Source organism: Grammomys surdaster, unplaced genomic scaffold (genome assembly GCF_004785775.1).
Source record: "Grammomys surdaster isolate TR1022 unplaced genomic scaffold, NIH_TR_1.0 170, whole genome shotgun sequence".
Classification (NCBI taxonomy): domain Eukaryota; kingdom Metazoa; phylum Chordata; class Mammalia; order Rodentia; family Muridae; genus Grammomys; species Grammomys surdaster.
In genome coordinates this window covers 8,200,140-8,216,586 of record NW_021604618.1, presented here as the reverse complement: position 1 = coordinate 8,216,586, position 16,447 = coordinate 8,200,140, and the positions used below count along the sequence as shown (strand labels likewise).

General features: G+C 42.1%; 1 pseudogene; it reads right to left on the bottom strand.

Moving 5' to 3' along the window:
- Nucleotides 1–8,832: 8,832 nt before the first annotated feature.
- On the bottom strand, nucleotides 8,833–10,726 carry LOC114620974 (annotated as a pseudogene).
- Nucleotides 10,727–16,447: the final 5,721 nt, after the last annotated feature.

Below are 16,447 nucleotides of genomic sequence, written 5' to 3'. Positions count from 1 at the left end.
GAGATCCCAGCACACATCAGACAGTTCACAGCTGCCCGTAACTCTGGCTCCAGGGGGACCCGTCACCTCTGACCACCCAGGGCCCCTGCGTTCACATGCGAATACCCCTACATAGACACACAAGTATACATAATTTTTTAAAATTAAAATAAATTGTTAGCCGGGTGGTGGTGGCGCACACCTTTAATCCCAGCACTTGGGAGGCAGAGGCAGGTAGATTTCTGAGTTCGAGGCCAGCCTGGTCTACAGAGTGAGTTCCAGGACAGCCAGGGCTACACAGAGAAACTCTGTCTCGAAAAAAAAACAAAAACAAAAACAAACAAAAACAAAAAATAAAGTAAATTGTTTTTAAAACTAAACAACCCATAGATTCATAACCCAACTTCTCCAACATCAACTCTCCAGAGAGGAGAGGGAAGAATTTTACTCCATGCCAAGTCTGTCAAACTCTAGATCCCTGTCTAGATCCCCCCCACCTCCTGTACACTATTACCTTTGGAGGAAATATTTATTACTTATTTATTGAGACAGATCCTGTGCTGCCCAGGTTGGTCTAGAATCCTTGTTCTCAAATGGCCTTTCAGCCTCAGCTTTCTGAGGAGCTGGTATGGCAGTTGAGTACTCCCTCACTGGCTTGAAAAGAAAATATTTTTGTTGCTGAGAGAACATCATACCTTTTCTGATATCCCTGGTCAGTATTCTTGAATTTCCATGTGTACAAAGGGCACTGGGAATCTACTGAGTGCAAAACCTGACTAGGTAATTCTGGGCCCAGTGGCTCTGCTGCAGAACACTTGGAATAGTAACATTCTAGATATATCACATAACCCAAAGAATTGCTCTGGTTACCTGCCAGAGGCAGGTAAAAAATGCACAATTTAGGGGACTGGTTTGTATCTCAGTGATAAAGCACTTGCCTGACATAGTCAAAGCTCTGGTCCAATCCAATCTGTAAAGATAAAAACTCAGTTGACATTGGCTGGCAAGCATATGAATGATAACCATACATCATCCAGCAGTCTACCATGCACCAAAAAACCAGAGCTTACCTTTGGAAACATAATATCTAGGGCTGGAGAGATGGCTCAGCAGTTGAGAACACTGGCTGGCTGCTCTCCCAGAAGACCTGAGTTCAACTCCCAGAACCCACATGGCAACTCACACCCATATATTACTCCAGGGCCAAGTGAGTCTGAGACCCTCTTCCAGTCTCCATGGGCACCAGGCATGCACAAAGACATGCATGCAGACAAGACACCCATCACATAAAATAAATGAATAATTTTTAAACATATAATATCCTCCTGTCAGAATACTATAATAGTTTGTGACAATAATTTAGCAGGTCAGTTTCCAAATCCCTTTATACCTTTCCAGGTACAACTAATTTTTCCAGTCTCTTACCAGTGAACAATGTAGCTTATCAGAGAAAATATGCTCAGTCGTGCTTGGTGGTACTCACCTGCAATTCCTGCACTTAGAAGGCAGACAATGGATTGTCAGGAATTTAAGGTCATCTTCGGCTACATAATTAATTCAAGGCCAGCCTAGGCTACATGAGACTATCTTAAAAATTAAAATTAAATCCATTAAAGCCAAGCCTGGGGATATAAGTCAAAGGTAAAGCTTTCACCTAGTACATGGAAAGACCTAGACTCAGTGCCCAGTACTGCCAAAACCCAGTGGTTTGGCAGGTGATACTGAGTTACTCCCAGTCCATTGCTCCTTCACATGTCCTCAGTAAACCTGTTTTCTTACTATAAATAGATAAATAAATATGGATCAGTGAGATGGCTCAGAGGGTAAAAGTAGTTGTCACCAACTCTGACAACCTGAGTTCTAGCCCTGCGACTCACATTGTCTCCTGCAAGCTGTCGTCTGACCTCCACATGCATGCACCACACATGCACACATAATAAGTAAAACCAATGTAAGAAAATAATTAAAAATAATTTTATTTTCTTGAAGATGTATGTACATTTGTTGTATACCATGTATTAGCTACAAGTGACTCTGAATTTTTAACAGTAGAGTAAATGACTTAAATTTTCCATTACTTAAACATGAATTACCTATTTGTTTAAGTAATATTGAAGTGTCCTCTCTTTAAAAAGATTGTTTTCATTTTTTGCCTACATGTATGTATGTGCACCATGTGTGTGCCTGGTGCCTGAGGAGGACAGAGGAGGGTGTCTGAACCCTGTGACTACAGTTAGAGACAGTTGTAAGCTGTCGTGGGTGCTGGGAATCAAAGCCCCAGTCTCTGCAAAAGGAGCAAGTGATCTTAACCACTGAGCCATCTCTCCAGCCCTACTTTTGTATTTTTAAATTATGTATGTGTGAGGGGTATGTGCATGTGAGTGCAGGTGGTCAAAGCATCTCTTGCAGCTAGAATTGCAGGTGGTTATTAACTGTCTAACTTGGCTACAGGGAGCCAAACTTCTGTCCTCTTAAAAGCAGTGCAGGCTCTTATGAATGAGGCATCTCTCCAGTCACTAAGAATGATGTCTTTAGTAATTGTGTGTGTGAGTTTAAGAAATAAACAGTATGGGTAACTTTTATCAAATTTATACAGAACACCACAGGCTTGGTGGTAGCGCAGGTACCCCTGGAAACCTGGGGTAATTTTACCTGATCTTGGGCTCATGGTATGTTGACAACCCTGTTTCATGCAGTTAAAAGAATCAAGACATGGTCTGAATCTGGAGGAGATTTTACTGAACCCCAGAAAGTAACAAGGATAGCTGTGCAGATACAGGAAGAGCGGCCACTAAAACCTTGTGGGGAAGGGAAATGTTCGTTGGGCTTGGACTTACTGGGCAGGAAGCTCGCCCAGTGTCTATAACAGTTCAGAATCACGTTCATCTCCCTCTCACTTGGCCGGTTAAGGAATTAATTCTTTCCTTCCTTTCTTCTTTGTCCTATTCCATGCCTGTGTGTCCTCTCTGGACAGCTGGATTCATAAGAGAGAATCCGAGTGGGTGATTGAAGCCTTTCCTCTTCTGCAGGACCAAACTCTCTAAACCAGAACCCCAGGCTTCCAGAGGCTGCCTCTTGGAACAGCTCTAATGCCCAGGGGCCAGTGGGTGGGAGCCTTCCTCTGATTTTATGAGAATCTGGACTGACCAGATAATAAAGCATTTAAAAACAATCTTTTTTGTCTAAAAACATCCCTGGTAGAAGTTATTTTTATAAATAGCATTTTTTTTCTTACAAATGCGACACCTGCTTGGTTTAGAATATAAATAAAAAGGTGAAGAAACAGAATAATCGCCACTCACTTTGCTACATTTTCTTCTAGTTAAATATGTATATGTACATGTCTATGTGCATATGTATAATATAATATATTAAAATTTGAGCCGGGTGGTGGTGGCGCACGCCTTTAATCCCAGCACTTGGGAGGCAGAGGCAAGTGGATTTCTGAGTTTGAGGCCAGCCTGGTCTACAGAGTGAGTTCCAGGACAGCCAGGGCTACACAGAGAAACCCTGTCTCAAAAAAAAAAAAAAAAATTGAGATTGTATGACATATGCATTTTCTTCTATTTATATTGGGAAACTTTTCCTAAACCCATAAAAACAATTCTTCAAAAATTTCTCCCGGATACAGGAAGATGAGTTCAAGGCCAACCTCTTCTACATAGTGAGTTTGAGACGTGTGCCTCTGTCCCTAACAACAGAAAACACAAAGACAAAACAAAAATTTTATTTAAAAAAAAATGAAGAAGAAAGGAAGTAACCAGTGGGAGAGAAGCAGAATGAGGAGGAGGAACTAGAGGGAAGGGGAGCACCTTTTAAATCCGCTATTTAAATGAGATGGCTACCCTTGGCCACCTGCTATGAGAGGACATTTGTCAAATTTAACCAGATTTCATCTGCATGAAAATACAGGAGGGTGGCTTTGCTGACAGTTCCAGCCTGGCTGAGGACAAAGAGTTGGAATCTGTCTGTGTCTAGTAGTCTCTTGGCAGCGGGACTCTAGCCCCCCCCCCAAAAAAAAAACAAAAACAAACAAACAAACAAAAAACCGTTCCGAGAGGTAGACAACCTGAACCAAGATTTGGAACACATGTTTATGGAAAGAAACTGGCCGCAAAGGGTTACAAGATTAGAGAGCGAAGCCACAGGGCCTCGCCTGGAGGCAGGCCCGCAAGCTGAATTTACAACAGGGACCTGGGAGTCGTATATATGACTAATGCTGGCTTCCTGATGCTCTTTTCCACGCAAGCTGCAAAAATTGGCAGGGGCCCTTCAGTGTGCTGTCGATGTGTCTGGAATTCAAATAGTATGATGCAGAGATGCCGTGACAATGGGAAGCAAGGCTTTACCTGGAGAAAATGACGCGAGCATGGCTGCTGCGACCCATGCTCTCACATGGGGACTTTTGCAACCGCTCTCCAGCGGTTTCCATCACGCCTGGCTGCGATTGCCCTTACTCAAGGGCATTAAATTAAAAAGTAATGTAGCCAGTGATTCTTTTTTTCCCCTATTCCTCCTATCCAGGCAGTGAAGAATGGGGAGAGTAAAATAAAAACCTTGACTGCAACTGATATGTCTGTTTTTTAAAAAATGATGCTGATATTAGACACAGCTCAGGAGAACACAATTTGAATATCGGTGGTATTGTGCGGGTCGGCAGTCCTCACATCCCCCTGCTTTAGATCTGTCTTTGCTGGCTGCCCGCCTTAATATTCTTCCGAGGTGTAATAGCTGGGAGGATTCCATCAGTAATAACCGGAGGTCCCGTGAGCCGGTTCTGTTATCCTGAAAATCGAGAGGCATTTTTGCCTTGCTGGCTGTCATTTCCATTAGTGGGGCCGATAAGCAGATTCTGAGTTTATTATTTGCCCAAATAGAGTGCTCTTGCTCCTGGGGGCGTTGAGTCGTTCTGAAGCGCTTTATTATTTAAGTCTTTGTACCCAGGGCTCTGTGCTGGAGAACCTTGGTCAGGTACTAGTGTTAGTTATTCCTTCCGATTATCAGGCTTTCCATCTTGACTGTCTTCTTGCTCTCTCGCTCTCCATCTGGAAAAAGAAACACTCTCCCAGGTCCCTTTCCAGGTCCCCAGTTCTTTGCTTCTGTTATTTTGAGTAACAACTTAACTGACTATAGCTTAAACCAAATTCCAAGATGTCTCTATTCTATCTTTCCTCCAAAAATCAGTCCTTTAAAATGATTTGAGTAAATTTAGCATTTGATGTTTCTTTAGCCTAATAATTAGTTCTTAGGACTTGACCATGTGTATAATTAGCCATGCCTCAGTATCTGTTGGGGATTGGCTTTACAGCTCCACTCACATTCCAAAATCTGTGAATGTTCAAGCACTTTATGTAAAACGGCATAGTGTTTGCATATATCTTCTACCCAGTTTCCTGTAAAAGTCATCTCCAGGTTACTTACAACATCTAGTGCAATGTGAACATTATATGAAGAGTTATTGCACTCTGCTAGAGACAATTACAAGAAACAGTCTGTGCATGGTCAGCATAGATACAGGTTTTTAGAGATTTCTTTATTTTCATGTATATGGATGTTCTGCCTACATACACGTGTGCCATTTGTGTGTAGTGCTCTTGGAGGCCAGAGGAGGGCATTGGTTCCCCTGGACCTAGAGTTACTGATGGTTGTGAGCTACCATGTGGGTGCTGTGAACTGGAACCCAGGTCCTCTGCAAGAACAACAAATGCTCTTAACTACTGAGCCATCTCTCCAGTCTACATACATCTCTCCAGTCTACATAGAGTCAGGATTTTAGAAAATATGTTTTTGGTCTGTGGTTTGTCAAATCTTTGCATATAAAACCCATGGATATGGAGGGTTGGCTACATAGCATTTACTCTGGCAGGTTTGTTCTAAGCTTTATTTTTTTAAAAGATTTATTTATTTATTTATTTGAGTACACTGCAACTGTCTTCAGACACACACTAGAAGAGGGCATCAGATCCCGTTACAGATGGTCAGATGGTTGTGAGCCACTATGTAGTTGCTGGGGATTGAACTCAGGACCTCTGGCAGAGCAGTCAGTGTTCTTAACCGCTGAGCCATCTCTCTAGCCCCTAAGCTTTATTATTAACATCAAACAAATCTCTGAGGTATATGGGTTGGTAGAAATGATTATGCTATTTTTATACATTTTAACTGTGTGTGTGTGTGTGTGTGTGTGTGTACGAATCATACATGGAGTTATTCGCTCTTTCTACCTTGTTTTTGAGGCAGAGTTTCTCTTGTTTCTGCTGAGGCAACCAAAGCTAGCTTCTAGCTCTCTCTGCCATCTCTCCCTTTCATCTTAGCACCGAAGCGGTGGGTTCTAGGGATTGAAATCAACTTGGGTCGTCTGGAAAAGCACCAAGTGCTCTTAACCACTGAACATCTCTCCAGCCCTGAAACATTGTTTTCATGGGTTACCTTAAGATTTCAATTCTGTCCTTTTCTTCATAAAGTAAGTGTAATTTCCAGCAGTTTTACATAACATATCATTTTTGTTATATAGAATGAAGTTTATTGCATACAAATACAGGAAAGAAGCCAGATGCCATACAGTGAGTCTGGAATCAGATGGCCAGAGTTAGTTAAAAATATCTGTTTTACCCTAAACCTCAATTTCCTCTTCTATGAGACTGGGCTGAAAATACCTGCTGAACAGTGTTGCTGTGCAGACCATAAATACCCAGGATAGGCACTTACATGGCAAGTACTCAGAGAGAGGCACATTTAGTAACATTGATTGTAACAACACTGCCAAGAATCAGAACTTTATTGCGGAAAAACGATAAGAGACAATTTATCACTGAGTGGGAGGTTAGACCAGATAATTTTAAAAGCCTTTCAACTTCCCACAAAGATCATACCATTCGGATCAGTGCTTTCAAACTCACTGTGGAATGGGGCCAATTATTTTTTAATTCTTCAATCTACCGTTTACTGATGCTTTTGTATAATACCATAAAAACTGGATGACAAGGAACATACAATTTTTAAAAGGCATACAAAATAGAAGCCCCACACTTTTTATCATTGGAGTCATTTAGATGTAAAATTGCTCCATCAAATTGCCATAAAAGTTACTAAATGTGTTTTAATTATAGCTTGTACATTAGTTGCTTTTCTTATTGCTGTGGTAAAATACCTGACAGAAGGAAGGATTTTTTTAGATTCACAATGTGAGGATATGGTCCATCTTGGTGGAGAGGGCATAGAGTTAGGAGCAAAGGTCAGTCGATACATTGTTTCCAGTGAGGAAGCAGAAAGAGGTAAATACTGCTACTCAGATTGCTGCCTCCCCAGCCCGTGGAAGGGTGCCATCCACATTCAGGGTAAGTTTTCCCTTTTTTTTAATTTCAATCTCATAGACACACCCAGAGGTCAAGTTGACAGCTGGGGTTAAGCATCTCCGCTTGATACATTTCAAATCATTACAAAGCTCAGGGTCTGGTAATAATTCTCTAGGTTACACAGTTGCTGTGGGTCAGAAATTCAGGGAAGCTTAGTTCCTTGATGTGGGAAGTGCTGGGAGGCTATGTCCAAGACACAAACTGGGACTACAGCCATCTGAAAGTTTATCTGGACAAAGAGGGTGTACGTTCTAGGTAGTTCATTTCCAAGACTGGCAAATGAGTGTTGTCTGAGCAGGAAGCTCCAGTTGCTCTTCACAGACACCGATTTCCATGTGGGGCTTTAGAAGGTCTCTATGACATGACAGGTCCAGAATAAATGATACAGCAGATGACAATGTTCAAATCACATAGTCCCTGTGAACTGTTCATCAAAGTCATAGTTCATCAACTTTGCGATATCTTTGGCATATTATCCTTATTTGATGTGGGTAGAAACTTCATTCCGCTCAAACCCAGGAAACAAAAATCTCTTTATTTTTATGATTTTAAACTTTATTCATGTAGACATTAAAAAAATAGATCAAGACATCAAATTTCACCAGAGAACTAAAGCACAGTAAAAAGCCAATTTAAAAAAGAAGTCTCAATAGTATGTAATACGTGTGTACGTTACTGGGTAACGCTCTGACAGGAAGCACTGACAGTCTGGCGATTGTCTTCTAATCTGTGACAGGGCTGTAGTTCCAGCCTCACCGACATCCCTCTCATACATATTTCTGTAATTTCCAGGACACCAATCTTAATTCGGCAATTGTTTATGAAAGAAGACTTTTTTTGGTTTTGAGCCTATACCCCAGGCACTTATTTCCTTTAAAAAAAAGATTTTTGCTCTAAGAACAAAAAAGCAAAGTCCTATTCTCCGTCCCCTCCTTTTGGCCATCAAATGACTTGCAATTAAATCAACCAAAATGGAAATAATCAAAACTATGTTTTTGCTGAATGTTTACTTTGGATAAAATAGTTGAAGTTACAATGATACATTGCACTACAGGTTTAGAAAATAATTTAAGAAAGTAATTTAAGTTCTGACGCACTCCTAAATGTGGGGTATAGCCTTCTGCTTAGGCCTCCCAGCGAGGGTACTTTAACAAAAATAGATACTGTGAGTAACAAAAGTCCTACTACAAAACAGTTTTCCCCCAACCAAAGCAGCCTCCTTACACTAATAAATCTTTTCTGCAATATGAGTCCCGCGGCTGTGAGAGAGGCGTGTCTCAAGTACAGCTCGTTCTGTGCACAAACATCCGAACTGCTCAGCGACCACAGCGCTGCACGCTTAGTTGGCTTTACCAGTTTTCAGCAAAGCAACAAGCATTTAAAAGTCATTTCCATTGTTTCTTTTGGTTAACAGATGGTGATTCCAAATTCTATAAAACACACTACAGCACACCCAGAAATAATTAAGAGTCTAATTAAACTATTCCAACTGAAGAAGACACTATCTCCTGTCCTTTTTGCCAGCTTTCCTCTTCCCAGAGAGTAAGTGCTTGGGCTTCATATCAAACACATGTCTATCTGCTTCCCCTTTCTTCCCCAAGCGATTCATCTTCTTCTGAGCTTTCTTCATCATAGTCTTGGCTTTCTTCACCATCTTGACATCCCGAAGACCAGAAACATCTCGTGGAGTTTTAGAGGAACTCCGACTCTGACTCCGGGCTATGAAAGAGGGTGGAACAGATTCTTCTGGTTTTCTTTTCCTAGTGACACTTCGAGATCTCCTTGCCTGGACTGCATAGTGGGCATTGTCTTTATCATCCATGTCCACACCAAGACTACACATCTCATTCTCTAAGTCTGCCCGTTGAACCTTCTTAGCAGTTCGGGGCATCCTGGGTCCCTGTGTATTCTTTTCTTTGGACTGTAGAATTTTCAACTTCTTCTTGTCTCGAATTTGTTTTGCCAGCTGTCGGATTTCCACCATTTCCTCATCTTCACTCTCAGAGTCACTGTCATACTCCCCAGCAGCTGTTCTTAGCTCTTCTTCCTTTTCCAACTCTTCTAACTTCTTCATGATAGCAGGATCAATATAATCAGCAACAATGTGGCCTTCCCAAGTCTCTGGTATCTTATCATATTTCTCGGATGAATTCATTAAGTCCCAGTATTTCTGAAGATCCAAAATATAATCATTTCCCATTTCCAGCTCAAGATCTCGTTCCCTCTTCTTCTTGGGTTCTGCAATCTCCATTCACTCCTTCTGGGATGAAATGGGGGGTCTCCTTATCATCTCTCTTGTTTGGTATGGCTAAGTGTAATCTCTTCAGAACCTCATTCACTTTATTTCCTTTCATTTCCGTTTCTACTCGATGAGCCAAAAGCCTGTCACAAGCCTCTGTTCTAACTTGAATGACACCTTCCTCAGTCAGGGTACTGGTCTCGATGACAGGGAATCCTTCAGTCTGCAAGTCTAGAAATATTTTCTGATCTTCTCCAGAAAGTTCAGCTATTCTTTTCATATCACATTTGTTTGCTACGACAATGAGAGGCTTATTGATAGACAGAGGTCTGATATTCTGGAAGAGTTCTAATTGCTCCTTCAACCCATGTCCACACTGCTCAGACAAATCCATCACATACAGAACTGCAGCTCGGAGCTGGGCCAGGGCTGTGACGGCCTGCATCTCAATGGTGTTCCGATCCTCCAAAGGATGATCCAAAATCCCTGGGGTATCTACAACCTGCCACCGCAGATACTTATAATCCATGTGCCCAACAAACAGAGATTTGGTGGTAAATACATAGGGCTGAACATCCACATCTGCTCTTGTCACCTTATTGATGAAGCTGGATTTCCCAACATTTGGATACCCACAAAAAAGCAGAGTCCTTGTAGTTGGATCAATGGTTGGCAAGCAGGATAAATGTTGATGTACTTGTTCCAAATACTCCAAACTCTGCCTCTGTCTCTTGATGGTAGTACACATTCGTCCAAGGGCAGCATGCCTCAGCTGCTTGCATTGGTACAGAGAATCACCATATTTCATAAGTCACACATAATCTTTAGCAATATTGACCACCAAGGTTTTGGCAATATTTATTTGACCTAGAGCCAACTTGTAGTGATCCTTGTCATAGAGAATATTCATCAGGTCAGCGTAAAATGGATGGATATCAACCAACTTGGGGAAATCTGATAGAATCTGTGACAGTCTGTCATGGTAATTCTGCTGAGTAAATTTGACTTTTCTCATATAAAAATGTCAAATTCAATGAATTTGATAATGTTTATGAATAACTGTTGGAGTCTTTCGTTGAGTCTTGGATAACATCAGGTCAATAAAGTCCTTGGCAGATGGCACCACCATAATCTTCTTGAAGTTGTAATGCTCCATGCCGGTGGTGGACCGCACGAGGAACCCCGGAGCGGAAACAAAAATCTTTAGGGCATCTTGCAGACCAACTGCCAGCAAATGCTTGCTCCTCATTTGAATACTCGCCTGGCTGTAAAGCAAATTCTGAGTACTGGGGGCTGGACAAATGCCTCAGAGGTTAAGAGTGTTTGCTGCTCTTCCAAAGGACCTGCCTGGGTTTAACTTCCAGCACCCACATGGTGGCTACAGCCAACCAATAACTCCAGTTCCAGGAGACCTATTGACCTCTTCTGGACTCCTCAGTCACCAGGTTCCAACATGGAGGTAAATATACATGGAGCCAAAATACGCATTCACATAAAATAAAACCTTTTTAAAAATCTGAATACCAGATTCCTAGAAATGATCTAAACTCCTCAATTTGCAAATGGGGAAACAGAGCTGATTGGCTCATTAGCAGCAACATCGGGATTCTTGATTTCAGTGTTGTTTCTATTACACAGACTACAGATCTCTTTCAGCTACGCTATAATGAAAAGGGAGTGTTTGCCTGGAGCTGCTCATTGAGCAACTAAGATGAATGGGACAGGATGGACACTGAGTCACTGAGAGGCTGCTGAGGCTTAGAGTCACCAACACAACCATCTTTAAGGTGGCCATCCAATAGGCTAATTCAATAAGCCAAGTTCAAGAACATCACCATTCAACAATGAAAATTGTCTTGATTGAGCTTCAAAGATTCTATTAGCTTGTAGAAATGATTTTTTCCCAGAAGAATTAATTCATAGCCACGGGGAGAGACCAGCCTCAGCTAGTGCTTTGAAACTTCTTTTTATGTCAATTCGAAGACACACAAGCAAAGGTAAGGGTTTGTGATCCTTAATACACACATTTCCAGAGTCAAATCATGAAATGCTGATCCCAGTTACAAAGGAAATATGAAAACTTTAGCAAGTTCATTTTATAAGAAATGACCTGCCTCAGAAATTGGCACTAAATGACTCCTCCTAAAGACGCCATAGTCACTATGTGTGGGGGTGGCAAACACTGGCGGGAACTCCTGCTTCAGTTAGATGTGTTTGGGTTTTGAGAAAAAGTTTCACTGTAGCCTCAAGCTCACAGCAATCCTCCTGCCTCAGCCACTCATTCCTGGCACAGATTATTTTTAAAGTCAACCATACATTGAAATTGTGATGAGTGAACACTGTCGAGCCCACTGGATTCCAAACTGGGATTTTTTTTTTCTGGTGCCTTTGTTCTTCTCCCAATTGAACCAGAAGCCCAAACAAGAAAAAAAAAAAAAAAACTAACGTTCCTTAATTAAAAACAAAGCAAAACTTTTTATTCGGTTGTCCCAGTCATAGAAAAAAATCTCAAGAATAAAAATAGCATACTCAGTCAGCTATTGTTTGCCGAGATTAGCCTTTTTGTTGTTGATATTTCCCTGCCCCGCCCCCATTTTCCTCACTCTCTCTCTATATATACACATTCGAATTCTCTCTTTCTCTCATACACACCTATACATACATGGTTTTTTTTTTTCAACCATTTGGAAATAAATCAGACATATTATGGCCCTTCACTCTTAGATATTTCAGTATATGGTTTTGCTCTTATATACCCAAAATACAGCTATCAACTTCAGCAGGTAATTTATGGGACAGTTTTTCAATAATATGCCTCTTCACATTCCAACTTTCTCATCTAACCCAATGATGTCTTAGGAGGATACATGTGTGTAAGCGGGTCACACATGCACATACATGTCAAGGCCTGAGACTCAAGCTTACTATTGCTGTGACAAAACACCATGACAAAAAGCCACCTGGGGAGGAAAGGGTTTATTTGGCTTACTTATCCTGAATCACAGCTCACTGTGGGCAGCCAAGGCAGGGACTCAAGTCAGAAACCAGGAGGCAGGAGCTGATGCAGAGGCCATGGAGGAGTGCTGCTTACTTGCTTGCTCATCATGGCTTGCTCAGCCTGCTGTCTTATAGAACCCAAAACCGTCAGCCCAGAGTGGTACTACCCACAATAGGCTGGGCCCTCCCACATCATTCACTAACTAAGAAAATGCTCTCCTGGCTTGCCTACAACCTGATCTCATGAAAGCATTTTCTCAATTGAAGATTCCAACTCTCAGATGACTCTAGCCTGTGTCAAGTTGACATGAAGCTAGTCAGCACATCAAATGTCTTCCTTCCATCACTCTCTACTTGAATGTTTAGTCAGCGTCTCTCTTGGACCTGGAACTCACTGTAACTGCTGGTCTAGCTAGGCAACTTGCTCTGAGAACTCTCCTGCCTCTGCCTCCCATGCACTGAGATTACAGGGAAGCCACCACACCCTCCCAGCTTTTACATGGCCTCTTAAGAACCAAGTGGCAAGTGCTTCAACAACAGCTATTTGTCTAGTCCCTAATGATGTTTTGTTGTTGTTATTTGTTGGTTTGTTTAATTTTATTTATTTATTTATTTATTTATTTATTTATTTATTTGTAGTCTTGCTTACCCAAGACTACTAGTTCAGAACAGAACCACAGTTGTTAGGTCTCTTGAGCCTTCTTTAGTCTGAACATTTCACAGACTTTCACTATCTTTCAAAGCTTTAAGATGTTCAAAGAATAAGATTCTCCATACTCCTTTTGAAAATAGAACAGGAGCCATGGAGATGGCTCAGTGGGTAACAGCACTTCCTGCTAAGCCTGACCCAGGACTTAAATGGTGGAAGGAGAGAACTAGCTCCAACAAGTTGACTTCTTACTTACACATGAACAGTGTGACACACATGTGTACACATGCATATGCATACACACATAATAAACAGATTGAATTAATTTTATTACAGAAAAGCCCATCTGCCCTATAAATTGGCTCACCAGCTACTGTCCTCTGTATATACCATAAACACTCCTTTCCACATGTGTAACTCTGGCCTGTGTTGCTAATATAAACTCAGAAACACATGAGAACCCTCTGTGGTCGTTTCTACTTATTGTAGAAACTGAGAAAACTGAAGCCCAGACAGGTGAACTTGCTTGTCTGAGGCTGAACAGCTAGTGAATGACAGAGTGAGTGACCTTAACCACGGGCCATAACCCTGAACTCTGGTAAACCCTCATTTAAGTTCTGACCATCTTTCTGTAGTAAGCTTAGGCTGAAGGGCAGCAGAGAACAGCATAAGAGGAGCAGAGAAAGCAGCCTACCCCTGCTGGGCTGGAGAACCTCAGACAGTGGTGGCTTCAGGGTCCTGCACAGCACCACATAGGTAGCAGGGGGCCAAAGCCTTGGGGAGGGCTCCATGAATTCAAGGAGTTAATTGTCATGAAGATCTGGATGAGCATCTGACCCAGGAAGAACAGCATGGAGGAATACTAAGTAGTTCTGTCACTGTAATTAAAAGCCAAGACTTCAGCTGCTAAACCACCAACCTGGTGTTCTAGTTCAGCTCCCTGGGAGCCCAAGCTTTCCAGAGAAGCACAGGCTGCATGCAATAGCAGACGCTGCTTCAGAGCAGACAAACACACGAGGAGAGAGGAAATACACAACCAGGAAACTGATGGATCAAGGCAGGAGCCAGGGAAGAGACAATGCCCAGCTCCCTTAGCTGGCTGGGTTTGGACGAAACAGTGACACTTTCAGGCTGGATGCCAGGGGAAGGATCTGAGAGCTAGCCTCTCTTGTCTCTTCTCTGCAGTCACTTGGGCATTCGATATTGGAGCTCCTGGAGTGGTTTTCTGCAAACACTCTGCTTAGGTACCCATAATCTCAGTGGGTAGAGGTGCATGAACTGGCCCAAGGACCTGAGTTCGTTTATCCAGATCCTATAAAGTGGCAGAAGAAAACTGACTCCCCAGAGCAGTCCTCTCCCCTCCACATGTGCACCATGGCACCAGAGCACATACGCACACAAAGATGGAAGGAAGAAGAGAGGGGGAGAGGGAGGAGGGAGTGAGAGGGAGGAGGGGAGGTAAGGGGCAAGTAGAAAAGAGAAGAGAGGAGAGGAGGGAAGAGGAGAGGAGAGGAGAGAGGCATCAGAGATCCCTTTGTTAAGATGGTGAAGATCTGGGCTAATTACCTCCTAAATCTTAACATGAGTTGTACTGTTATAGTTGGGATTAGCAATAAAGTTTATATTACCCAGACATAAATCATTTTATTTCTATTTAATACTGGGTTTAGCCAGGTGTGGTGATGTATGACTGTTACCAGCACTCAGGAGTAGGAAGGGGGAACATTGCAAGTTCAGAGCCAGCCAGGGTTACATAGTGAGCTCTGGGCTATCCTAGGAAGACTCTGTCTCAAACAAAATCAGAGAAAAACAATTACACAGCAATAATTACTATTACTGTCGCTGCTGGTGTGGTTAAAATGTTAGGCTGACCTCTATAGCATCTGCCTAGCTCGAATGAAGGCTTTAGTTCAACTTTGAACCTCATAAAAATTATATTGAAACACACACATACTTGCAAGATATATAACAAAGCTGGTATTATACAGGTTAAAAATATCTGCACAAGCTCAAATGAAAATACTTGCTATGGTACCGTGGACTCATCTTGATAATTTATGTGTTATACGGAAGAAGGACATACTAACCACATCAGGAGCAGCTTGCGGCTTAAGCATGGGATTAAATATAAAAGGCTGGTTCTGCATTAGTTTCATTCATGATAGAAACACAGGTTCAGCTCACCGTGATGTACCTTACTCTACATGTGCGCATACTGTGTTTAGCTCTTCAGGAAAAGTGAGAATGTCTTATAATTTAGTCTTTGGATATGAATCCTCCATTTTTGTAATCTCACTTCCATATTTGACAAGATATAATTAAACAGAAGAGCACGGATAAAAAAATGTTAGACTGAATTGTGATGAAATGTGTTAGATGAAGAATAAGCCAGCTGCTAGCTGAACAACGGGCACTCTCAGTTTCTGGCCCTTTGGTAAGCAGTGTTTGTCTACCTGGGTGAATTCCTCAGTTAGTCTTCATGTCACAAACTGAATACTAACAATTTAGAATGTGTGACCCTGCTAACTGTGAGATGATGTAACATAGCCATTTCTAAACTTCAGAGCATGAGTCAGAATAGCCCCCAGGGTCTGTTCCAGGACAGGAAGCCCCCTGCTGAGTTTCTGCTTCTGTGTGCTTTGTGGGCAGGGTCCCTGAGTCTGTTTCCATCATGGTGATGCTGATGACCTGACTCAGGGACTGTGGTTTGAGAACTGCTGAGTTAGAGCAAACATCCCCTCTGAGGGAGCACCTGCGGGCTACCTAGGCTGTGGTGCAATATAATTGGATTGTTTTAAATAGGCCACCTTAAGCAGTCAGATCTCCCAACCTATTTGAGCATTTTACAGGCCAGGAGAGTCATTGCTTCATTATTCCTTCTCTAGAATTAAAGGGGGAAAAAAAACCCTTCGATGACAGAGACGTTAAAACACTTTCAAGTTAATTAAACATAGCTTTAGCTGCATGTTTCTGACATCTTGATAATGAAACACATCTAGACTCACTGGTGTTTGCCAACGGTTTTATGAAATAATTGAAAATATATCCTTCATGGAGGTTTGTCATTCCCTAGGACACCCTTGGGCTAGTGGGTTGAGAAATGACCAGCAGGTGGCGCTTGAAGTCAGATAACACCCCCCAATGGGGGTACCGGGACACACAAGCCAAGGTGCCGGCTTTAAATCCTCAAAGTAAGGTCCTCTTAACCACTTGTCATAAAACACCCTGAGA